General features: G+C 34.1%; 1 long non-coding RNA gene across 1 annotated transcript in view; it reads right to left on the bottom strand.

Moving 5' to 3' along the window:
• Positions 1 to 26,916, bottom strand: part of LOC141581603 (uncharacterized) — a 117,463-nt gene that overhangs the window by 74,177 nt on the left and 16,370 nt on the right. The window lies entirely within an intron of this gene.

Here is a 26,916-nt window from a genome sequence, read left to right as displayed (position 1 = left end):
CTCAGGCTGCTCAGTATGTTATCCAGGAAAACAAAATGATATCCAAAAGTCTGGACCACTTATTCAAAAGAGTTAAGCATTTTCTTGCAACTGACACCTGAACATCCATATATTTAGCTTTTGAGTTTGCATAATCATTACAACTACTGATTGAGCAGTAAATATCAGGCAAATATTGCATTCGTAATATAAGTGGACCCTATTTAATATGCTTCAACTTCCCCTCATCAATCACTGAACCTTCCAAATGCTTGCAAGTTAAAAAAGGGAGAAAAATCAATTATATGGCTCTCTATTCATAGTAGTAGTTATTTTACAAATGTTCATTAGTAAAACACATTCACAAGGTTTTCTCCAAAGTACTGTGTCAACGAGCTACTGCCCCATTTCTCCTCCCCTTGGCCATCAAAATTCTTGGTCAACTTGATTTCCATATCTGCAACAAGCACAAAATTCTTCTTTGGAGTGATGATTCCGCATCTTCTACTTAAATGCAAATTACCTATTAAAGCTTAAAAACCAGTTCTTAATACAGAATTCCTTTCTCTGCCCTCGTTGATTTGTTATCTCTGCACGTTTTTGTAAAATTTCTAATATAACTTCTTCTATGAAATAATACAGTTCTGATTTCCAGTCTACTCTTCTAAGTTATATTTTCTCCATGTTCTTTCCCAGATGTTTGCCTTTTCTTTTATTACTTTTGAATTGATAATGTAATTATTCACAATGATAATTTTCCTGGCCACATCAAGCTGGTGTAAATATTATGGGTAACAATAAAGTCTTCCAAAAGTCTTTAGCTAATCTCATGAGAACTATTTCTTTCCACATCCCAGGAGACATGAGTCTCTCTCTCTTTTCAGTTTTCTTAGATGTCTTCACTATGGATGCCTGAGTTATTCTCCCAAATATAAGAACATGTTTTCTGTACTCTGATACTCTAAGGAAAAGGTATCATATGGATGTGGCTTTTAGTTTCTAACTATTACTGATTTAGCTAATGCTAGAAGTCTCATGAACTGTGTTTCCTATATACTGATGTGACTAAATAACCTGCTTACTCTAAGAACACAATCATGTTGCCTAGGTGAATATTTAGGCTCTACCACTCATCATCCATGGGATCTTAGGAAAAAAGAGAGAAAGAAAATAGTACCTACTTCACATGATTTCTATAAGGATTAACTAAACTAATAGTTTTCTAGATTGCTTAGGATGATAATTAGGACACAGTGAAGGCCAAGTACACACTGGCTAGTGTTAGTCACCTTTTGTTAGTTATTATTGCCTCTCCCAATCATACGACAATTACATTTTCTCTCATGTTTGTAACTGTTATGAGCCAAACTCTGCCTCTCCTCACTCAAAAAACAAGGGGTACGTTGGTTTTAATCCCTAGTACCTGTGACCTTATTTGGAAATAGAGTTTGCAGATTTAATCAAGTTAAAACGAGGTCATTAGGGTGGACCTTAATCTAATGTGACTGGGTTCTTATGAGAAAAAGGGAAATTTGGACACATCACAGGAAGAATGCCATATGAAGACATAGAGACATTCAGACACAGAGGAAAGATGTGAAGACAAAAGAAGAGGTTGGAGTTATGGTGCCATAGCAAAGCAATGCCTAGGCAAATGGCAAAGATAAGGAAATATCTGACCTAAAGGCTTCAGAGAGAGCACGGCCCTGCCAAAACCTTGAATTCAAGCTTTTAGCCTTCTAAACTGTGAGACAATAAATTTCTGTAATTTTACTCCCATATATGATACTTTGTTATAGCAGCCTAGAATATTAATACTGTTTCCTTGTCATGAAGTATAACTCAAATTTCTCTGATTTTTTTTTCTAATCCCAAAGCCTTTGAGTCCAAAATTGTCTAAAAGAGAATAGATAGATGACCTTCCTATCCGGTTAATAAACTGATTGTTTGACTTGCTTGCATGTTCATAGTGCCCAGATTTCTTTTGTAATTTGATAAATGTGTTTTAAAGACTATATGATGCCCTAGAAGGCAGTATATTTCTCTTTGCTGCCTCACTATTCCTGGAGCTGAATGGCACGCCTAGATTACATTTATTTGCATAGTAAGCTCTCTCACTATCATAGTTTTCAATAGATTTACAGCTAATAAAGACTCAATCCCACTTCTAATTCCAGACTCATCTCTGTGATCTATAGGACGGTTCCAAGTTGATCAACCTCTGTATTTCCTAAAATGTCTATTTGCCAGTGTTCAAGAACAATCGAATACAATTCACCCTAGCATACCAGAATTTTCACTGTTGTTGCTGTTAGGTTTCCTATCTATAATTTTATCTCACCAAATATTTTCTGTTGCAGCCCTGTTAAAATCTTAATAAGTCATAAGCCTAATTGGCTTCCTTCCATGTCTTTGCTTATTTTGGCTGCTTTCTTTATAACAAAAATTCAAACTCCTACCTGTCCTGATTCCAATCTGGTTACTACTACCTACTACCTTATTTAACAGTTTACATTACTCTAATTTTCACTTTTCATTAGGACCTACAGTATGGAAACCTCTGCATTTAGGTTCTAAATGGTTCTCTACCACACTTTCCCACTCATAAATAAAATAAAATAATAAATAAATAAAGATAAAATAAGATAAAGCATGCCTGCCCCTATCTCAAGGGTAGCTTCTTTCCATGAGCTGCAGCGGATTTCTACCAGTTTTCTCAAGTGAGAGTGTTTACTAGTATCTCTCTGCAGATCAGCCCCAAGTAAGCAATACCTTGGACATCTCTTTCCCCAGATTTCAGATTACTTGGTTGCTCCCTAAGTTCAAGTCTCTAATAGCTCCAGAAGAAACAGTTAATTTGCAGTTTGTTCAGCTATTTTCTTATTATCAGCATGTCAACAGTGTTCTTTCTAGCTCACTGTTTCTGCGAACTGAAAATTTCAGAAGTCTTTTTAATTGTTAAGAAAAATAGAGCAAACATGGTGGCATGTCTTTAATCCCAGCTACTTGGGAAGCAGTGGTGGGATGATTGCTTGAGCCCAGGAGTTCAAGGATAGCCTGGGTCAGCATTGTAAGACGCCATTTCATCAACATTTCTTTGCATACACTATCTCATATGTAATGATTTGCATACACTATGTCATGTGTAACGATCAACATTTTAGGTGGCCCTTTTTCTTTTCCAAAACCTATGCCCTAGCATGATCAATAACTGCATTCCGTTTTTCAAAATGATATTTTTACATGCTAATAATTCCTGATTATCTTTTAGGGTTAATCAGAATTCCTAATTCTCTCAGAGATCCTCGGAGAGTTTTTTTTTTTTTTTTTTTTTACATTGTGTTAACATTGAGTATTGTGACAAGACTGAACATTAAGGGAGAAATTAATTTTTGTTATACTTCTAGATGTTATTATGTATCGTCATGAATGTATAATTTCCTATCATCTGTATTTAAATGTCTTTAAGGAAAAAACTCATTAAAATTATCTGTGCATTATCTTCATATTAGGTATGAAATAGTTACTGAATTTATTTTGGGTACCTATGAATCTTCATGAAGACCGGGAGTCCCAATAACAACCGCTAATAAGAGTATTCATTCTACTTTGTTTGCTTCTCTGCATTTTTTCTGTTAGTGTAAACATCCACCAGATAGATGGGTAAACATTTCATAAATCTCAAGTTATACATACATATATATAAAATAAAAATTGACATGGCAACTATTAAAAAATCCAATATTAATAATATTTATTACATTAAGATGACTACACAGGCTTCAAACATTTCATAAATCTCAAGTAGTTTATATATATATATATCAATTATGAAAATTGACAGGGCAACTATTAAAAAATCCAATAGTCAATCATATTTATGATATTAAGATTATCACTACACAGACTTCTAGCACAAAATAAGCACCAATAAAATAAAGAAATGTATGTAATCCATTCTTATTCTTCTCTGAAGAAGTTATTAAATTTACCTGGACAGAGATTGTCAGAAAGAAAATTTTAGGATGTCAGGCAGTTTGGGGTCAAATAATCTTGTTTGAAGAACAAAAAGATTTCAGTCATCACAAGGGAACTTATGGTCAACTTGCTAATTAGTTACAGTAAAAAAGTTGATAAGGAAGAGATAGAAGCAAAGAAACATGTGGAGTGGTGACAGAAGCAATTTCACTTAATTTCTTTCTGAGTTAGCCCTTGTCTCTACACTATGTAAGCAGCTGAAGGAATGTGGTAGCCTTCACAGAACTTTATAAAGGTCTCCCAATGTTCTATTCAATTTCTCATGCAAAATGTAATATTAAAAAAAATTGGGAAAAAATAAACTGACTGTTTGATTAAGGTGATAATATATATTCTAATGAAGTAGGAAGGTGCAAAAGACATTTCCAGAAATACTTGTACTTAGTTTAAAAAAAGTAGATATTTCATACCAAATGTAAAAATGATGCTGTTCTATGAAGCTACTTTTTTACAGATTTCTGATGGCACACTTGTTTTCTCAATACTGATTCCCAGTTATTTTTAGTACAGGCATAACTGAAGATATTGTGGGTTTGGTTCCAAACTTGTGCAATAAAGGCAATATTGCAATAAAGTGAGTCACACTAACTTTTTGTTTCTCCAGTACCTATAAAAGTTATGTTTACAAGATATTATAGTATATTGTGTGCAATAGCATTATGTTAAAAAAAACTGTACATATCTTAATTTAGAAAAAAACTTCATTGTTAAAAAGATGATAACAATCATCTGAGCCTCCAGCGAGTCATAATCTTTTTGCTGGAAGAGGGATTCGACTCAATGTTGATGGTTGCTGAGTGATCAGCATGGTGGTTGCTGAAGGTTAGAGGGGCTGTGGAAAAATTTTTAAATGAAACAACCATGAAGTTTGCCTCACTGACTGGGCTCTTTCTTTCACTAAAAATTTCCCTGTGGCATGCCATGTTGTTTCATAGCATTTTACCCAGAGTACAACTTTGTTCAAAATTGGAGTTAATCCTCTCAAACCCCGCTGTGGTTTTATCAACTAAGATTATGTAATATTGCTGGGCGCGGTGGCTCAAGCCTGTAATCCCAGCACTTTTGGAGGCAGAGGCGGGTGGATCACGAGGTCGAGAGATCGAGACCATCCTGGTCAACATGGTGAAACCCCGTCTCTACTAAAAGTGCAAAAAATTAGCTGGGCATGGTGGCACGTGCCTGTGATCCCAGCTACTCAGGAGGCTGAGGCAGGAGAATTGCCTGAGCCCAGGAGGCGGAGGTTGCGGTGAGCCGAGATCGCGCCATTGCACTCCAGCCTGGGTAACAAGGGCGAAACTCCGTCTCAAAAAAAAAAAAAAAAAAAAAAAAAGATTATGTAATATTCTACATTCTTTGTTGGCATTCCAACAATGGTCATGGCGTTGTCACCAGGAGATACAATTTCATCTCAATAAACCACTTTCTTCGTTCATACATAACAGGCATCTTCTCATCCATTCTAGTTTTGTCATAAGATTGCAGCAATACAGTAGCGTTTTCAGTCTCCACTTCTAATTCTAGTTCTTGCTGTTTCCACCACATCTGAAGTCATTTCCTCCACTGAGGGCTTGAATTCCTCAAAGTCATCCGAGAGAAGTGAAGTACACTTCTTCCAAACTTCTGTTAATTTTATTTTGACCTTCTCCCATGAATCACGAATGTTCTTAATGATAGCTGGAATGGTGAGTTCTTTTCAGAAGGCTTTCAACTCACTCTGCCCAGATTGATCAGAAGAATCACTATCTATAGAAGCTATAGCCTTAAAAAATGTATTTCTTAAATAGAAGACTTGAAAATCACAGCTAATCCTTGATCCACAGGCAGCAAAATGCTGTGTTCACAGGCATGCAAACACCACTAATCTCCTTGTACATCTCCATCAGAGCTTTTGGGCAACCAATTGCATTGTCAATGACAAGAAATATTTTGAAGTGAAAAGACATATTTTTTGAACTGTACGTTTCAACAGTGGGCTTAAAATATTCAGTAAACCAGGGTATAAACAGATGTCCTGTCATTCAGGCTTTTTTGTTCCATTTATAGCGTATAGGCAGAATAGACTTAGCATAATTCTCAAAGGCCCTTGGATTTTCAGAATGGTAAATGAGCATTTGCTTCCACTTAAAGTCACCTGCTGCATTAGCTCCTAACAAGAGAATCAGTCTGTCCTTTAGAGCTTTGAAGCCACGTATTGACTTCTCTTCTCTAGCTATGAAGGCCCTACATGGCATCTTCTTCCTATAGAAGGATGTTATGTCCACAGTGAAAATCTGTTGTGCGGTGTTAAGATCATTGATAACTACCTCTATCAATGATCTTAGCTAGATCTTCTAAGATAACTTGCTGCAGCTTCTGCAACAGCACTTGGCAGCTTCACCTTGGAATTCCACGTCATGGAGACAGCTTCGTTACTTAGACCTCCTGAACCAATCTCTGCTATCTCTCAACTTTTATTTTTCTTTTCCTCATCTCTCTCAGCCTTCATGGAATTAAAACACTAGGACTTTGTATAATTAGGGTTTGGCTTTGGCTAAAACAGAATGTTGTGATTTGGTTTTATCCTCTATCCAGACCACTATAATTTTCTCCATAAATAAATAAGTCTGTTTTACTTTCTCATCGTCCATGGGCTCACTGGAATATCACTTTTAATTTACTTAGATAATTTTTTAACCTCTGTATTCACAATTTGGCAACTGTTTGACACAAGAGACCAAGTTTTCAGCCTATCACAGCTCTCAATATGCCTACCTCAGTAAGCTTAATTATTTCTAATTTTTTATTTAAAGTGAAAGATTCCAACTCTTCCTTTCACCTGAACACGTAGAGGCCATCATAAGGTTATAATTGGCCTAATTTTAATAATTTTGTGTTTCAGGGAGTAAAGAGGCCTGATCAGAGACAGAGACAGAAAGAGAGAGGGAGACAGACAGACAGACAGACATAGAGAGACAGAGGAGAGGGAGACACCAGGGGGTGGCAGCCAGTTGGTAGAGCAGTTAGAACATATGCAACAAATATTTATCTATTCTGTTTGACATCTTATTTGGGTGCAGTTTGTTGATACCCCAAAACTATTACAATAGTAAGGTGAGAGATCATTGATCACAGATAATCATAACAGATACAATAATAATGGAAAAGTTTGAGATTTTGTGAGACTTATCAAAGTGTGACACAAAGACATGAAGTAAGCACATGTTGTTGGATAAATGGCACAAATAGATTGGCTTGATACCAGGTTTCCATAAACCTTCAATTTAAAAAAATCACATGTGGGAGCACATGGACCCAGGGAGGGGAACAGCACACGCCGGGGCCTGTCAGGGGTGGGGGGCTGGGGAGCACTAGCATTAGGAGAAATACAGAATGTAGATGACAGTTTGATGAGTGTAGCAAACCACCATGGCATGCATATATCTATGTAACAAACCTGCAAGTTCTGACATGTATCCCACAACTTAAAGCATAATAAAACAAAACAAATTAAAAAGTAAAATAAATAAATAATCACAATATCTGCAAAGTGAAATAAAGCTAACAGCAATAAAACAAAGTACGCCTGTAATTCTGTTCCTCTTAGGTGTTTTCTTTACATGAGAATGAGCAAGACAGATAATTTGTATACATGGAGGTAAGGCAGGTAGGTCATCCTAGTCTTGATTTCTCAGCTATGTTTCTTGCTGACTTCTTTTTTTCTGTTCATTGTAAGAAATTTTTATTTATGTCTATCAAATATTTTCTTAAGCAATTGATAACACGTATGCTCTATCTCTCTCTAGTTCTTAATCGTTTACATTTCTAAATATCAGTTTTCTTTCTTAGTGGCCAGGGGAAAGTGATAAACTAAAAACAACCCTAGTTTTAAGAAAACAATACATAGTTATTATAACAGAAATACCCTTTATTCCCCCAGCCAAAAAAAAAAAATATGGTTGAAAAACTTTTCAGTTGAAAAAAGTTCTTAAAGACAGATCAAGGAGATTCTGGAGGAGATGCAAGAACTTACATACAAAGAATGTAACTCAACATGTGAAAACATGGAAAAGCATGACAACAAAAAGCTACATAAAAGTGAATCCATCGGGTTTTAACTTGAGAACTGAAAAAAAATGTACTTTTCAATTTAAATTTACTCTTTCTTCCTTGATATGTGTATCTTTTTCCTTTTTATTCTGACTATATGTCCTGTGTTGACGATAGCACTGACGCTGTCATTTGATTCTTTAAGTCATGGTGGCCCTATCCGGAGTATTTTCTAGTTCTTTCCTGGTCACCGCCTGCTTTAAATGAGTTAGTTAAAAGGCAGCACCTTAAGGTAGGTAGCCTCTGGGACTACAGGTCTTTCCTCATTAGTTCTCCCTTCTTTCTTAAACCTTGTGAACTACTGTGTTACTTAGTCTATTTCTTTTGGCTAGAGATCCACTGTAATTAGCCAAATCTTCTGAAATCAGAATGATATCATAGGCCTGCCTGAGTCTCACCATTCTTCTGCTGAGCAGAAACACCCATGCATTTGGAAGGCCCATATTCCCTGAAAAAGGAAGCTTCTAAATTTTTTAACCGTGTTTCTGATTGTGGCAGATCTGGCCATTCCTTCCCCTCCTAGAAAGCTAATTTTGCTGAAACTCTTGCAAATATTTCTTATAATTCCAAAATTTGAAAATACGTAATAATCCTTATTGACATAGCAATTGTCCAGTGTGATTTGTTGTACCCTGAATGTAATTATGGATTTTAAGATTAAAAACACATTTTACTGGATAAAACCCATGATGTCTATTAAATCTTACAAATCATATCCGAATGCAACATAACTTATGGATCTAAATTTTATTATTATCCCTTAATACTCATGCCCAGGCATTTGCAATGTGCTTTCCCCTTGTCAAGATCTTTCAGTGTAGCCCTCCCAAATCTATGTATATTTAGATATCACTGCATCTCCTCTATACAACACTAACTTGAATCTTTTAATAGATTGGAAAGAGCAAAAAAGAAGAACAATCTCTAGACATACCTCAAAGTGTCTTTCTAAAAAATTTTCATCCCATTTTATGTACTCCATTTCCTGAGCTCCTCTGTTAAATAATATTGACATGAAATGATTTCATTCTTAAAATTATTGAACAGTGCTAAGCACAGAGGTTGTCATTATTTGTTTTTTATTTAACAGAAGATGAAAGTAGGAGTCAGGAATAATACATGCCATTTCTTCAGCAGATTCTCATTCATCCTTATTCATTCAAATTAAGTTCACATTATTTCAAATTTAAAATATTTGTGTGACAAGTATATTGTGTCTTTTAATTACTCATTTTTTTTTTCAGCTTTCATAGATATTATCTCAACTAGAGACCTATACAGTACTAGAAACCAGTCTCAGGACTTGAATTTGCTTTCCACGCCTGCATATTATGAATCTGTATTATTTTCATAAGAATTCTGATTAGTTGAGGAGCAAATTTAGTATAATCTAGCACATAAAATTAAGAAACATTAAGTGATCTGCCTTGTTATCCTCAAACTTGGGCAAAAATCATTTCATTATATTTATTGATTAAATAAGTTTTTAGTACTTTTCATATTCCAGGAATGAACTGAGTACAGGAAATGTAAATATGAATAAGACATAATTCCTGCTTCTAAGGATTGCACAGTCTAGTGAGAGAGAGCATAAATAAAAATATTTATAGTGTGGTGAGGCAATTGCCAACTGGTACTTCTACAGCGCTGTGGGAGATACTGCAGGAAAAAATGCCCTGTTCCTGATGGGGCACACATCTTCCCAAATACAATCCTTCCTTGTATAAATCCAAACCTTGGAGTTCTTAAAATTTGTGTGAAACCAAAAGGTTGGATTTATCTTTCTTGCTCTTCCATATTCTTTTTTCAGGTTTCCTGAAACATCTTAGATACCCAGTAAATATTTTGTACATATGGGCTTATAATACCTTATCTAGAATAACAAAATATATGGAATTCAAGGTACTGCCTCAGAAACTACTCAAAGTGTTATTTCATATTTGGTATCAGTGAGCACAATGGTGCATGCCTGTAATCCCAGCACTTTGGGAGGCCAAGGAGGGTGGATTGCTTGAGCCTAGAAGTTCAAGACCAGCCTGGCCAACATGGTAATACCCTCTCTCCAAAACACACACACACACACACACACACACACACACACACACACAAAATGCACCTGGCATAGTGGCACATGCCTGCAGTCTCAGACTCTTGGGAGGTTGAGGTGGGAGGATTACTTGAGCCTTGGAGAACCAGGCTGCAGTGAGCCATGATTGTGCTATAGCCTGGGTGATATTGAGACTCTGCCTCAAAAAATAATAATAATAGTAATAATAATTTTAAAAAAATTAGTACATGCACTATGTTAACTTTTTTGAAAAAAACAAATGTGAGATATATATATATATATATCTCACATTTCAAAGTCTTTGTGGCCGAAGGAGTCTCAGGAGACAAGCATCTGCCCTGTTGTCTGTGATCCTGCCATGAACGGTAACCTGCCCAGGCAGACCTTTCTTTGAATATGCTTCAGCCATGGCAACTCTTGCCACATCATTTTCTTGCTGGTTCACAGTTGTCAGTTTCAAATCCAGGATCAATTGCAAGGCAAGCCAAGACAGCACAGAACATTCTGAGCAAAAGGGTTGTTAAAGAAGGCAAAGCCCAGGTATCTTAAAAATTGACTTGCAAGCCAACTGTGGCCCCTTTACATGTACACAGCCTGAAGTCAATAATACACAGACTCCTCAGTTTACTTGAGAAATACAGACACACCCAGGGAAAAGTAACTCACTTGTGTTCAGTGGGCTTCAGCATGATTCTAGGGTTGTGAATAAAATTTGGTCTTACTGATAGTCATTCTATTTCCTCATCATCTTCTTTGTAATTATCACATTTTCTTTATCTCTACCTATATTATAGATTAAGAAAATGAATTAACTTTTCATTTAACAGTATATTTTATTTTAATGTTTTACTTGAAGTGTTTATTTCAGATGTTAGAAAATTGGTTAAATCAAACTGCTGTTCTTTCAGCATATATTAATATTTTAGAATTTTTCATAAATTATAAATTAGATTAATATTACTAATTTGAAAATGTATTAATTTGGGAAACATTTGTATTTGTTTTGCTTTTGCCATCAGTGAAAAATTATAAACTATTTCTAATGGGCCTCATACATACATAAATTGTCTAGATCAGATTTGTTTTTTTCCTCTTTGTAATAAAATTTAAAGATTTCATTTTCTTCTAGCAAGTTGCAACTACACTTTTTCTTTAAAAAAGAGAAAAACTAGAACTCCTTGGATCATTTAAAAAATTAATCTTGAGAATGCAATTTCTTTTACCTCTTAATGTCTTAAGTTTCAATCATCTCTTTCATTTTTACAGGACAAGAACAGCACTTTTCGTTAAATTGCTAAGTTCTATCTAGTTCAATACATTTTCCACCTTAGGCCTTTCTTGAGAATTCTATGATTACCAAGTTGCAAAAAGAATAAAAAGAGACTTTTACTTCTCAGCTAGATGAAAACAATAAGTCGTTGCACTCTGGCTTATTGTTGAACTCTGGCAAAGGGGTACAAATAGCAATTGTCTCTTGTGATCTAATCTGACACATTCCAAAGATTTTCAACTTAAACAGCATCTTCCCTCTCCGCAATCCATCAGACCTAAGCCTGAAATGTAACTTAATTTCCCTCTAAATAATTCCAAACAAATGCATGAAAACTCAGAAAAACCTGCCAAGGTTTTTGTTGCTTTGTGGACACTGTTTGTTGTTGTTGTTGGTGGTGGTTTAGGGCTTTTTAGTAGAAGATACTATGGCAAAATATAAATTGGAAGGTAGAATTTAAAGTTCTCTATATGCTCTATATGGTTTTAAGCATATTGATACTAAAGTCATGTTATTAAGAAACTTGTCACAGTTTTAATGCTGCGGCAAATAAAGCTAATGCCACTTAGAATGTTAAGAGCAGAAATAAAATGGGGAGGCTAAATTAATAAAAATGCTAGTGTAACATGCCTATCCAGGGTAGTTTGTTCAATATACCATGCGTTAAAGCACACTGTCATTTACCTTCAGAACATGCACCATGCTATGTTACAATATATTAACTTACTTTTTTTTTTCTAAATATCTGCCTCTCAATTAGGCTGTAACTTTCACAAAAGCAGAAACTGCATTTGAATACTCAACATTGGATCAGCATAGGTATTGATGTTACAGAATACACAGACAATAAGTAATTATTAAATGAATGAAAAGGTACTGGAAAATTTTAGCAGACTGCTATAAGATATGTAATTTTTGTCATATCAGAGAACATCAGAGATGCTAAGGAATTTATTTTGGAAAAGGGAAGGACAAGAGAAGGAAAAGGTAATAAAGAAGCCATAGCCATTTGCAAATTATTTTACATAGAAGATGAAATGGACATTTTTTTCCAGTAAGCAGAACCATGATAATATACTAGACATTATGGATAGACTTCAGGTAAATAGGAAGAAAGATTTGTCTAAGAAACACAAGTGTTTATAACATAACAGGTTGACAAGAGATGTACCAAGCTCCTTAATAGAGATGTAAAGCAGAGAAAAAAATAACTGTACTCAAGCACACTTAAGAAATGTTCCAGAATTGGTTGGGACTTTAAAGGAAATCACCTCTAAGATCATCCATGGCATTAATATTTTATGTTCAGTTGATTTTATTATCTAATGCAAAAGAAGAAATTGGAATTAGTATAATTCCCTAAAATAATACACTTAGAAAATCAACTGTCATATTCAATAAACAATATTTTGTAGACTATACAAAATTTTAATATATTTTTATAATTTATATTAAATAACTAGAATTGAAAAGGTAGTGTAGAACAGGAATTCTATTAGTAAATTCAACATGTCTAGTTAAAATCAGGAGTATCACCTTGAGAGTGTTCAAATTCAATTGTGAATGGCAAATCTTTGAATCTCACATTAGTTCTCTCTTGTATTTCAGAGAAGGGTCCTGAAATCAGTCATTTTCTCCCCCAATGATACCCTGTCTAAGGCTTTTGCTAATTGTTTCTTTTCATTTACTTCTTATTTTAAGCAGGTGGCATTCACATACTATATTACTGCCTCATATCTGAAGGAAAAATAATTTAGTAACAATAGTGCATGTGTATATAACTGCACTGAAGAAGCTGCAGCAGACTCTTGTCATTATTCTTATCTGTCCTTCTGGAACTCATATTTCCAGGATAGATTTTGCCCTGCTTCTGCCACACAGACTTACAGTTTGCCAGAGCCTTGCTTCAAACTGACAACCTCATTTCGGGGAGAGATGGTGACAGATTAAACCTTTCATATTTCCAGGTCACCTGAATTTTCTTGGTCAAAATGCAAAATTTTGGTGGTGGTGGCAGTGACTGTGAAGGTAGGGAAGGGTATATTACTGTTGACCAAAGAGGATGATGCTCAAGATTTCAGCAAACCAGCAGGAAACACATATCCTTACCCTATGCAACGAGCACACTGTCATGGGACTAAATTTCACAAGGTGTAAACAGAATTGGCCTTTGTCAGTTCCAAGCAGACAGTTTAATAACTCAGTACATAGTTTCTATGCCCCCCTGCCAAAACCTGTAATGTTCTATCCAGACACTACTCTGCCCACCTTGGACCTAAATTAAAGGCACCACAGAACTACGCAGCCAGTGGGCTCAACACCTGAGAATGGTGTTGAGTAAAAATTATCCTTTGTTGTGAACCTCTGCAATTCAGGGCTTACTTGTCACCACAGCACTTCCTATCCTATCCTGAAGTGTAAGGTTTGAGTTTTCTCAACTTAGAGATATGGATGAAAGGAATTACAAACAAATAATGTCTGCAATTGGAAACAATGTGAAGAAGTAAATCGGGCAGGTTTCCATGTGAGCAGGCAGAAAGAGGAGCATCAGGGGGAATCAAAAGGAACTCAGCTTCCGTCAAGTCAGAAGTAACAATGTAAAATGGGCAATCACCTTGAAAGGAAAACAGGAATTTTTCTAATTTATGTGGCTTGTAAAATAAACCACAGAATAAATTTTAAGTAGAAGAGAACATGTTGCTGTAGATAAAGATATTAGGATGAGGTTTTTGGCTTCAGGAACAGAGGGGAAGTGACAGCTTTTAAGGACAGGAACAAGAAGAAATAACAGAATTTTGAAATGTGTTGGATGAACAGCCTGGATGTGGGAGAAAAAAAAAAGTAGGTTTGTTAGTGATGCCAAGGTAAAGTGATTGAAAACGGAGCATGCCACCAAATAGAGAGAGAGGAAAGAAGAACACAGAAAAGGAAAGACAGATGAACACAGGAAGGGGAGAAGATGGCAGACAACTTTTGCTTATGCCCAAGCACTTGGCACAATGAGTTTGGTGCAGTAATTAACATGTAGTCCACAAAGTTCATTCCCTCATTTAGAAAAGAAGGGATGGTCACTACTTGGTGTTGCAAAAGAATTTATTTAGTTAGTTATAAAGTCAAATTAGCATACCACTTGAATGAGTTCCATGCACATACAGAGAAATCAGTTTATGAACAAGTGGAAATTGTAAATACAGAGTGAGATAATATCAAGAAAATCTCAATCTTTGTTAATTCTGAAACACCATTTCTAAAACATAAGAATGCAATAAATTGATGTTTTTAGATTATTAATTTGAACTCATCTATATAGTTTCTCATGAGAATGTGATAGTCTGTTTTTATTTAAAGATAAACATCGATGCTGCTTCCCCCTAGAGAATAACCAGAGGAAGAAAATGCATGTTAAGGGTGAAAAAATGTAAAACTAGAGTATCTTTCTATGACAATGATATGCCAGTAATGAAAGTTAGAGCTATCACTGCCAGGGATTCCAATTCTTTTAAGAGGAAGCATACTGTTCAGAAACTTTTTGAAATGTTCTACTCATATGTGAGGCTAAGACTGCAATGATAATAAAACAAGAGCTGGAGACAGAGATGATTTCACAATTTCTAGCTGCGTCATCTTCCTGTTTATTGTTCAGAAAACTGAAGAGGTTAATAGAGTATGTGCAGATCATGAGGCTGCCTGGTGGCATGAGAAAGCATTGATTTGGTCATCCATACTGGGATTTGAGATGTTAAGGTAAACTGGTAGGTAGAACTCTCCTATTTGGAGACAACTCCTTTAATCATTTATTGATCTATCAGCAACTTTTTCATCAAGAAGTACCACCTGCCAGGCAATACTCAAATATGGGAGACATACAAGTACATAAGCCAAACAAAATTCCTTTCTCTAGCAGAGTGTACAATCAAAATCAGAAGATAAACAATGAAAAAGTGTAAAACATAGCACATGCTGGATGTTATTGAGTAAAATAGAAAAAATGCAAAAGAAAATGAAAGTGTGGTATCTCGGGCAAAAAAATATTTTGATCAGAGGAGACTTTGTTTGAACCATTTGAAAGATGATCTGAGAGGACTGAGCACTTTAGGCAAATAATAGTGACAGATATAAGCAAGAATGGATTCAGAGAATTAAAGCAGCCATTTTGCCCAGAGCACCAGACCTCAGGCTCCTTTGTACTCTGGTTGACAGAAGGCCAGAAGGTAGAAAACACTCATTTCTGGGGCACTCAGCTCACTTAAATCAAGTAAAGATGTATGACTTCCTTCTCACTTCTTCAGTTTAACGTCCTAATAAATGTGAATGTGAAGGTGTTAGCATTTTATTTAATGAAAATAAGTGTTTGATCTCTGTTCTCACCAATTTTTTATGTAACACGAGCCACTGTGGGAATTACACACCTGGTATTATGTGTCTGAATCAATAAATTAGTGCTTATAAAGGTATAGATGCTTGGATGCATCTTAGATCACACACTAAAGCTCTCAGCTTTGTTTGGGTGTCATCTAAGCATACATTCAAATACAAGAAGACAGTGACACATATCTGAATTTGGATCTGAAGGTAGAAGTCACAGAATTTTCCTGAGAAGCAATGAATGTGTAAATTAAGCTACAAAAGCATTTGGGCAAGGATTGTGTTGTTTCTGTCTGTTTTAATTCTCAAGGCTCCACTATTTAGGTATACTTCAGAAGTTAATATATATATATCTCCTAATTCACATACACTGTTCTTGAATCTTTTTAAATTCCTTTCTTTGAAAAACTAATAAAAATGTTGAGTATTCTACATTTACATCTTAACATTAAGGATTTTTTGAAATAAAACAAAAAAATACAAATATTTAAATCATTAAATTTATATCTATATTATTTTATTGAATACCTGTGTTAATTTTTATAATTGGAATTTATGGTATGACGTTCCTCTAAATATTTTTACTCTGTTATTTAAGGTTTTGTGTTATTACTGCAAAACTAATTCCAAGTCAAATGCTATCATATTAAACAGCGGAATAAAATTTTGGCAATGTGCAATGTTTATATTTGAACCGATTATCGTTTTTGAAGGGAAATAAAATATAAAATCAAAAACTAAAATATACGTAAGACATAAAGATGACTAAAAAGAAAAGGAAAATGTGGGCCATAGAATGTTCTGTAGCAGGAATCCTTATTCTACATTCTGTGAAACACTGGTTTGTAAACAGAATTAAAAGGGTTCCTGAACTTTTATGAGACAGATAGTTTATCATTATTTTTACTAACATTAATGGAAATTATTCATTTCCTCATAGATGAACGTGGGCAGCAAACCACAAAATAAGCACTATATGACTTTCTCCAAGTAGTATTCACACATAATTTCATATCATATTGCAGTGACTGCAGTTGTTTTTAGTCATAATTTTCACTTGCTACTACCTTGAAAAAAACAGCTAACAGCCCTGTCCCTACATCTTTCTGTTTAATCTGTTAATAAATAAGTATATAGATTGCTTAATCACAAATGTGTTTTTTCTAATATTTTGATTACTATAGTTCAATGTAATCTACTGCATTCTATTCCAATGTGTTTTATGCATTTAATTTTTATCCTTTGTGGGGAACATGGGCTTCAAGAAATTGTTAAAAGTTTCAAAACGCTAAAATAATTACATATGGGTTTTGCATTACACACATTTTGGAACTAAATAGGAAATTCTCTTAATGTCTCTCAAGTTAGAAACTTCTCTTTTCTCTGAGTTGTGGTGGTACAATGAAAAGGAAGTCTGTATCTTAACTTCTGTGAATTACATGAGGGAAAATAAAAAAAAAAAAATGCCTGTCATATTTCTGTAGTAAAGAGCCCTGTGCTAAAGTTTCACACTCACTAGAGGAATCCTAGCTTCATACAATGCAGCATTAGCCAATGCAGTGTCTACACGTGTGTGTGTGTGCGTGTGTGTGTGTGTGTGTGTGTGTATGTCTGTGTTTTTTCATTACCCAATGAGATATTTGATTTCTTTCCTATTCTGATGCAATATTTTCCGTTTAAAATACAGAAAATAACTTATTTAGCGACAATGCATCTTACTGAAGAGAAGCTAGTGGCCTAAACATGTTTCAGCTCATTTCTTTAAATTTTACAAAGCATATTGTATAGTGAAAGGGAAACAGAATTTGATTTCATTCCCAGTTTTGTCACTTCTGAGTATTTATTTTTAGGTAAGTTTTCAATTTCCTTATATAATTAATAAGCTTATTCCTTACTTGCTTTAAGAGGTTGTTGTAAAGTTCAAATGAAATCCGAATGCATAGTAGAAGATATTTTATCTTGGCATTACTAACTAGCTTAATAAACAGATGTTCTCCATTCTTTTCTGTAGAATGTACCCTTCTGGTAGCTTTGGTTTTCTGAATGCCAGGGAACAACAGGCTCTTTGTCAGGCTAAATTCCCCATAAGTTTCATTGGTGATCACCACAGAAGAATTTTTGTCAAATCTGTTGTATCATTCATACTTGTTATTCAAATTACTCAACTCAGTTAAAGAGTACATAAACCAAAGGAATATAAATGTGAAAAGCAAGAGATTTGTAGTTTGGAGATTTGGAACTCTCTAACACAATTTTTAAATTATGTTATCAAATAGATTTTGTGTAAGAAAACATGAAAGTAGAAAAATAACTTGTAAACATCAACCTAGAAATGAATGCACTCAGATTGTTACACATTCATCCTCATGTTCTCATGTAAATTTAAAGAATTTGAACCTGGAATTTGTGTAGACTGCATTGGTAGTGTATTTTATTCAAGAAAGACAAGAGACTTCCATTCTCATACTGCTAAGTTAGCTAATATGTGGCTTTACTTACATATTAATACAACAGTATTATGATTTTATGCTATATGCTGGGCTCCCTTTAGGATCCCAGGTATAATGAGATTAAGAATACAAAATAACATCACTATGAAATGCATAACATTGCTGTTGACTAGGCAAGTAAAATATTATAGAATGTCACACACTTTCAAGCGACATAAAAAAATAAAGCTAGCTAAAAATAATAATAAATATAAATAATAAATAATAATAAAAATGAGGTGAAAACATTTTAAACAGATTTGATAGAATGGCTTCTTTGCTGTGCTCATATGTGAGCTCAGACCTGAATTATGTGGTCTGAATTACTGAATGGGGAGATATGATTTCTGGCAGAGGGCAGACCAGGTGAAACACCCTTGTTCAAATATATTTGAGGAAGAGCAAAAAGGCTATTGCTGTTGGAGTAATGTGTGTTTGGAGGTACTGAAAAACACTGCTTATCATACGAGGCCAGGTAAGGGCTTTTGATTCTATGCTAAGTTGATGAAAAGTCCTCAGAATATCTTAAATATAGAAATGTCATGATCTGATGACTTCATTACTTAAAAATTACAATAGTAAAATGCAAGTAAGACAATCAAACAGATAAACGGGTAAATATAAAGTTTTAAATCTACAGAAAGTTGTACTAAATTTATCAAAGTGTTTAAAATATTATATTTAAGGAGAGATTTATGTGTCTTTGCTATAACTGGTATTTATTTGTTCTTAAACAAATTAGGTAGATTTTACTAAAATTAATCTCGTATTGTATAGAAGTAAACCAGTATCATACTAATAGCAACAATAACTAGTAAGTCTTGAAGTTTTACTATATATAATGCATCTTATTTTGATTTTTAGAAATAGGTTTTAATTGAATCTTTGTAATAGTCCTGTGAAAAAGGAATATACTGTTGGTTACATGCTTGAGCTATAGAATCTGATTGTCTAAAAATGTTTTACTGCTTTATTATTTACTACTTGAACAACTCAATCCTTAGAATATTTATATGTCATAGTTTATAGGCCCTCCTCTGTAAATTGTGGGAAATACCAATGCATAACCCTGTGCTTTTTATGTTAAGTAGCATAACATAGTAGACAATCTGACACACACACAAGCAGTATTAACTATCATAACCATTCCCTTTCCTTCAAAAATGATAAATAAAAATAAATTTAGAAATTTAGAAAGGTAACCTCCTCATGCAAAAGCATGTAACAATTATAGTTGCCATATTAAGACTTAAACTTGAGTCTATAGATCTAAATACCAAGCTCCATGTTATCAGCATTCTAATTATTCTCCAGTAATTCTTTGGATTTGAGTAGTGCTTTCTAGCTCATAACTTCTCACAGCAGTTCATCTGGAACTTCACAATTTATGGGTATCAGTAAAGAATGAATAACACAAATCTTTTTGCTTCCTGAATACCAGAATAACTTTGCAGCAGAAATGAACAGCTTCAATAGTTTTATGTTCAATAAATTTATATATCATATCTGTTCAAATAAATGCACACTGCTAGTAATCGAATTCTTATCATAACTGATGACCTCATTATCAAAGCTCAATTTCTGAAATTTAAGATCAGGGTACCAACTTAATGCAAACAATTATGTGTTTCTAAACCAGGTCTGAAAAAAATTATAAATTTTCTGATAATGAGTTTAGAAAATAGACTAATCAAGAAATATTCCTAACAAAATTGTGCACATAAAATGAGCATAGTTGTTCTAATCCTAAAGTGTAATATACAGAGTTTCTGTAATTTAAATAGACATTTTATAAGGCAAACACGTTCGATCTTTTCAATTATATTCCATCGAACCCTATTATTTACAAACACATTATATATGTATATATAAAATTTATACCTATTGTATATTTGTTTTCTTTTTTTAAAAAATATATTCCTGATAAAAAAGTTGTGTTAATAATTTAATTCCAAATAAAATCAGTAGCACGATGATGAAAATTTCTGAATTTCAATTACTTCTAATTTAGGTTAACTTTGTAACTTATATTTTTTAATGTATTTATTTACTTTGGGAATTTTTTTTCAAGACAGTGCATGGCTTTTGTTTGCCTTATTATGTATAATTTTTGTTTCCAACTCAAATAATTAAAGATGGTTTTTAAAAAGCCTTGGAATCTCACTTTTCTGTTTATTCTAAGGTGTTAAAAACAAAAGAAAAATATTGGAATATGTTATCTGCTCTGTATAACCATATGGAGTAATATATCTCTATATATATAACTGGAATGCTATATTACTGAAAATTATGCAAACCCTCAAGTAACATGCAAAGTTTGTGATTATTTTTATATGTGTTAAGTGTAACTTACTCATACTGAAATATTCCTCTGAAAATAAACATTTTCCAGAAGGTATGCCTTACATTCCTATTTTAATCAACAAAAATCCTACACACAAACAAGATCTTCCCAGTACTAAAAGATACATGAAGCTTCAGTAGTGAAAAAGCAGAGTTGAAAAATACAGTAAATCTATTCTGGGTTTTTTTCATCATTATATTAAAATATATATACTAGTCATTTGAGACCTATGCAAAAATTCATGTAATTATTTCTTTATGTAAAGAAAAATTTGAGAGTCATAACTTTGTGATATTTTATATATCACATAAATGACACACAAGGATGTTTATTATTGCTATTCACATTAAAGGCTCAGTGGCAATTCTCTGGAATTTTAATTTCTACAAAAAAATAACATTAAGACTGTTTAATGAGGATTCTCTGATTTCAATATAGAATTATAAAATAAGGCATCTCAAGTAGTAATACAAGGTCCATACCAATTGCAAATAAAGGAAACTATATGATTAGCTAAACAAACTCACACAGGTATACATGCACATATACATTTATGTAATACATGTATATCACTAAATTAATTTCTTAAGACTGCTTAATTTGTATTCAGTTTATATCAACTAAATGTTTTATTTCACAGTTGCTATTTTACATTTTCTTACTGATATGGTTTGTGTCCCCACCCAAATCACACCTTGAATTGTAATAATCCCCATGTGTCAAGGGTGAGGCCAGGTGGAGATAACTGAATCATGGGGGTGGTTTCTCCCATACTGTTCTCACAGTAGTGAATAAGTGTCACAAGGTCAGATGGTGTTATAAATGGGAGTTCTCATGCACAAGTGTCCTTGCCTGCCACCATATAAGACATGCCTTTCTCTTTCTTTGCCTTCCACTATGATTGTGAGGCCTTGCCAATTATGTGGAAATGTGGGTCTATTAAACCTCTCTCCTTTATAAATTACCCATTCTTAGGTATATCTTTATTAGCATCATTGTAACAGACTAATGAATAAGGGTAGAGTTGGGCACTGCTGTAAGGATACACAAAATTGTGGAAGTGGCTTTGAAAATGGGTATCAGGCACAGGCTGGAATAGTTTGTAGGGCTGAGAAGAAGACAGAACTCTGTGGGTAAGTTCAGAACTTCCTAGAGACTTGTTGAATGACTTTGACCAAAATGCTGAAGGACAATAAAGTCCATGCTGAGGTGGTCTCTGATGGAGATGAGAAACTTGTTTGGGAACTGAAACAAAAGTGGCTTTTGCTATGTTTTAGCAAACAGACCAGCAGCAAGCATTTTGCTCCTGCTCTAGATATTTGTGGAACCTTGAACTTCAAAGGGATAATTAGGACATCTGGTAGAAGAAATTTCTAAGCAGCAGAGCATTCAAGAGGTGATTTGGGTACTGTTAAAAGTGTTTAGTTTTATGTATTCACAAAGATATGGTTAGGAATTAGAACTTATGTTTAAAAGGGAAGCAGAGCATAAAAGTTCAGAAAATTTGTAGCCTGATGATATAATAGAAAAGAAAAAGCCATTTTTCTGAGGAAAAATTCAAGGACACTGCAGAAATTCCCATAAGTAACATGGAACCAAATGTCATCACCAAGACAATTGTGAAAATGTCTCCAGGGCATGTCAAGGTACAGCTCAGGCCATGGCTTTAGTGGGTGCAGCCCCTTCCACATGGTGTGTTGAGCTTGCAGGTGCACAGAAGTCAAGAATTGAAGTTTGGGAACCTCCACCTACATTTCAGAGGATGTATGGAAATGACTGGATGTCCAGGCAGAAGTGTGCTACAGGGACAGGGCCCTCATATGGAACATCTGTTAGGGCAGAACAGAAGGGAAATATGGTGATGGAACCCTGACACAGGATCTCCACTGGGGCACTGCCTAGTGGAGCTCTGAGAAAATGGCCATCATACACGAGACCCCAGAATGGTAGATTCACTGACAGTTTGCAATATGTGCCTGGAGAAACAGTACATACTCAATGCCAGACTGTTAAAACAGTCAGGAGGGGGACAGAACCCTGCAAGGCCACAAGGGCAGAGCTGCCCAAGACCATGGGAACCCATCTCTTGTATCGGCGTGATCTCAATGTGAGTCAGGAAGTCAAAGGAGATCATTTTGGAGTTTTAAGATTTGACTTCCTGCTCAATTTTGGACTTGCTTAGAGCCTGCAGCCCTTTTGTTTTGGCAAATTTCTCCCATTTGGAACAGGCGTATTTACCCAATGCCTGTACCCATGCTTCTGGGAAATAACTAACTTGCTTTAGATTTTACAGGCTCATTGGTGGATGGAACTTGCCTTGTTTCAGATGGGACCTTGGATTGTGGACATTTGAGTTAATACTGAAATGAATTAAGACTTTGAGAGACTGTTGGGAAGGCATGATTTCTTTTGAAATGTGAGGACATGAGATTTGGGAGGGGCCAGGGGCAGAATTTTATGGACTGACTGTGTCCTCATCCAAATCTCTGTTTGAGTTTTAATAATCCCCACATGTGAAGGGTGGGGCCAGATGTTGATAACTGAATCATGGCGGTGGTTTTCCCCATACTGTCCTCATGGTAGTAAGTCTTGGGAGATCTGATGATTTTATAAATGAGAGTGCCCCTTCGCATGCTGTCTTTACTGCTGCCATGTAATATGTACCTTCCTCCTCCTTTGCTTCTAACAATAATTGTTAGACCTCCCAGCCATGTGGAACTGTGAGTAAATGTAACATCTTTCTTTTGTAAATCATCCAGTCTCAGCTATGTCTTTACTAACAGTGTGAGAAAAGACTAATACACTTACCTAACATTTAAGTTTGAAGTTTATAAGAAATAGATGACTATTTAATCTTCTATTCGTAGAAAAACAATCTACTAACCTGAAATTTGTAAAGACCAGAAACAAACTCATTCTCTCTTTCTCTTCCCTTACTCCCTTGGCTAAATTAATTCCCATTACATAAGGAGGTTTTCAAAGAATCCAGAAGTGTTAACAGGTTAGAAACCATTGCATTCAGCACTATGGCTCTTATGATTTATGCTGAGTGGAGACAAACGATGGTGCTAGTATATACACAAGAAGAACAGAAAAGAGTAACTAGTTTAGTAATATTCCATTCATAAGCATTTGAATTTTTCTAGGCGCCATTATAAATAATAATTTAATGAGATAAAAGAGGCACAGTCCTTTTTCTTAGGAAATACAAACCTCATACTGAGAATTTAATCCATTTGTGTCACATTTTAAGGTAGTACCTGAGACTTTGAATAAGGAATAAAATCTTGACAGGTTAAAGCCATTGATATCGAAATGTGTTAAATATACCAACTAACATTGCTTGTATTTCCTACCATGAGCATAAAAGGCACAAACTAAGGGAGAGAAATGGTGCCTAGTCACCGGGCACCCCTCTGGTCTTCCCACCAGCTCTGAACTTCAAATCCAATACCTTTAGGTATTTGAAACAAGTAAGTTATTGACTTACTTAAGCCACTTTTGTTAGGTTTTTCTGTTACTTGCAGCAAAATGCAATTCTAATTGATATGCTCTCATGAATAGTAGATAGATGATAGATGTATGGATGGATACATAAGTAGATAGATAATTATCCAGATTGAAATACAAATAAATTAAAAAATTTATTCATAATTAGTGGATCAGTGAGATATAATTATATGTCCTAGTTATTACTTATTTACTATACCTTGTAAAAAAGAAACTGCTGCATGAAGATAAGAATACATTTATTTTGATAAATCTTGTTCCATTGTGAATAGTTGTTGGGTTAAAACTCACTTTTGCCTTTTTTATTCCATTTATAAATTCATTCTGTAGGCAATTTTATAAGAAAGCATCCCTTGACTACAACTGACTATATTAAACTTGTTTAAAAATTAGCATAATAATTTATTTTGGGTTTGCAGGGACATATAACTTGATGCTCCTTAATACGAAAACTTTCTGTGATTGTGAAACTATAAAGATTGATAAATGTATGCTTCCACACAAATTTAAATTAATTTTTAAAATAATTGATAAATTATTCCTAAATATTTGTTTGAGCTAAACTTATGACTAAGTCCTTCGTAAGTTAACAATCCATTAGAAACTTATGACTGCATAACTAAGTTATCTGTATTCCAATTGGGACCTTTATGAGATAGCATAATTTAATAACCTAAAAATTAAAACCCATAGTAGAAATAATGGCAAAAAATAAAAATGTGTATAATAAAGACAAGAGCCTTAACTGATTTTTGTAATATTTCTAATCATAAGCTATTTATATTTCCATATGCTTTAGTAACATGACTCCTTAATCATATGGACACATTTTAGCACAATTATATTAAACTTCTATGGACATTAATAGATATTCAAGGAAGCCTTGATAATATATTTAAGAAGGCATTGATAATGCATTCAAACTTCAACTGTTTTAGAAAATATTCAACATTTCTATTGAATTAGATAATAAAAGAGACTTTTACAAAGTATAATGGGTTCTTCAATTTGATGAAGAATTAAAAATTAATCTTCTTATAAGATTTAATTTACTACGCAACATCACATGTATTTTATATGACTGCCAATATATATTTCATATTCTGCATATATTTCACATAACTATATATGTTGAAACTTATAAATCATAAAAATGATATTACAAAGTTGCACTGCTACTAAAGAAGTACACTTACAAAATTATTTTGTAATTAGTATACCATTAAATATATCAGATATATTCAATACTCCCTTGTGAAAATCACATCAACTTGCTAAAATACATCTTCAAATATATTCGTTTTATAAACTTATGTTTTTATCTAAATACCATGCACTACATCAGTCAATAGCTAAAGAGGCATCAAATCACTTAACCAAGTATAAGAGAAAGTACATCACAAAGTATACTTTCTTTAGAATGAGAAGGAGCAACACTATTATCACTATCAAATAACTGAATCACTATAGACAAAAGGAAGTGAGCACTTTAACAATCATGCCTATTTGTTATTTCTACTTTTTTAGTTATTCAGAGAAAAATGGATATCTGCCTATTCTAAAACTGAAATATATTAAATAGTGTGAGGTTAAACAACTAGAGATGTAGATATGAGTAGGAATTGAACTGAATATATCTGTTATGAAAATTATTTTCCATTGGCATCATCACTATTCAGTTTAAGAGTCTTATTAAGGATCAGAAGTACGATCTTCAGTTTGTAGATGATGGCATTGAGAAGTACAGAACTGTGATTGATTCAGTAACTGATGAGCAAATATTCACTCTCTTTCAGCTACATAACTAGAACAAACAAAAAAAAATACATGAAGCCAACTGAAACTAAGCTGAGATTTGCTGCCTGGAAACAAGCCCAGCCAATCCCAGTGAAAGCCAGCTGATCCAATGACTAAAACAGAGCCTCAGCCAATATCGACATCAATGAGTGGAGACATAAATGTTCACTGTTTAAACAACTCAGTCAGGGTGTTGTATTTTATAGTATTATTTTGACAAGAGCTTACAGATACAGAAATTGATACCAGATATAGGGTGCTGATAGTAATGTGTCGTGAGGAAACGCTTTTGAGAGGCTGAAAAAATAATGGAACCTATTATGTAGAAATATGACTTTTGGTAAAAATTGTCATTTTGCTAACTGGAAAAATTCTACAAATGTTTCTAATAAACTCGTTTTCTTTTCATCAAAGAAGTTTATAAGCAGAAATTTGATTGTGTGAACTATATTTGATAAGGTTTAATAATAGCAAAACAAACCTGATAATCTCAGAAAAGTACTAGCAAATTTGTCAACAGAAATGTGAAAGTGAAAGAACAGAGAAAAATACGAAACTGAAGTGTTGAGAATTAAAATTATTTCTAACCAAATAAAAGTTGCAACCATTAAAAAGTAGCCACTAGAAAAAGACACAATTCAATATGTGATCACAATACATGCCATTAAGACAAATATAAAATAAAAGATATGTAAGAAGATTAAGGTGGCTTTAGCAGGCTAATTGTCCTACACATTATGTTTTTATCCAAATTTCCTGTAGCCAAGTCTATCTACACAGAGGCAGTGAGGGAGGTAGACAGATAGGTGGGTAGGTATGTATAGTCACAACTCTAAAAGTGTGGCTATGTTCTTTGGAAAATGGACTTACCTAAGATCATACATAGAAAACTCACTACATATTTCAGACAGCTGTGCTAATGAAAGCACCCATACCCTGAATTAAAAGAAACTGACTATTTGAGATGAAA

The sequence above is a fragment of the Saimiri boliviensis genome, chromosome 16 (assembly GCF_048565385.1).
Source record: "Saimiri boliviensis isolate mSaiBol1 chromosome 16, mSaiBol1.pri, whole genome shotgun sequence".
Taxonomy (NCBI): domain Eukaryota; kingdom Metazoa; phylum Chordata; class Mammalia; order Primates; family Cebidae; genus Saimiri; species Saimiri boliviensis.
The sequence above is the reverse complement of the archived record's forward strand: the minus strand, read 5'-3'. Positions and strand labels throughout refer to the sequence as shown.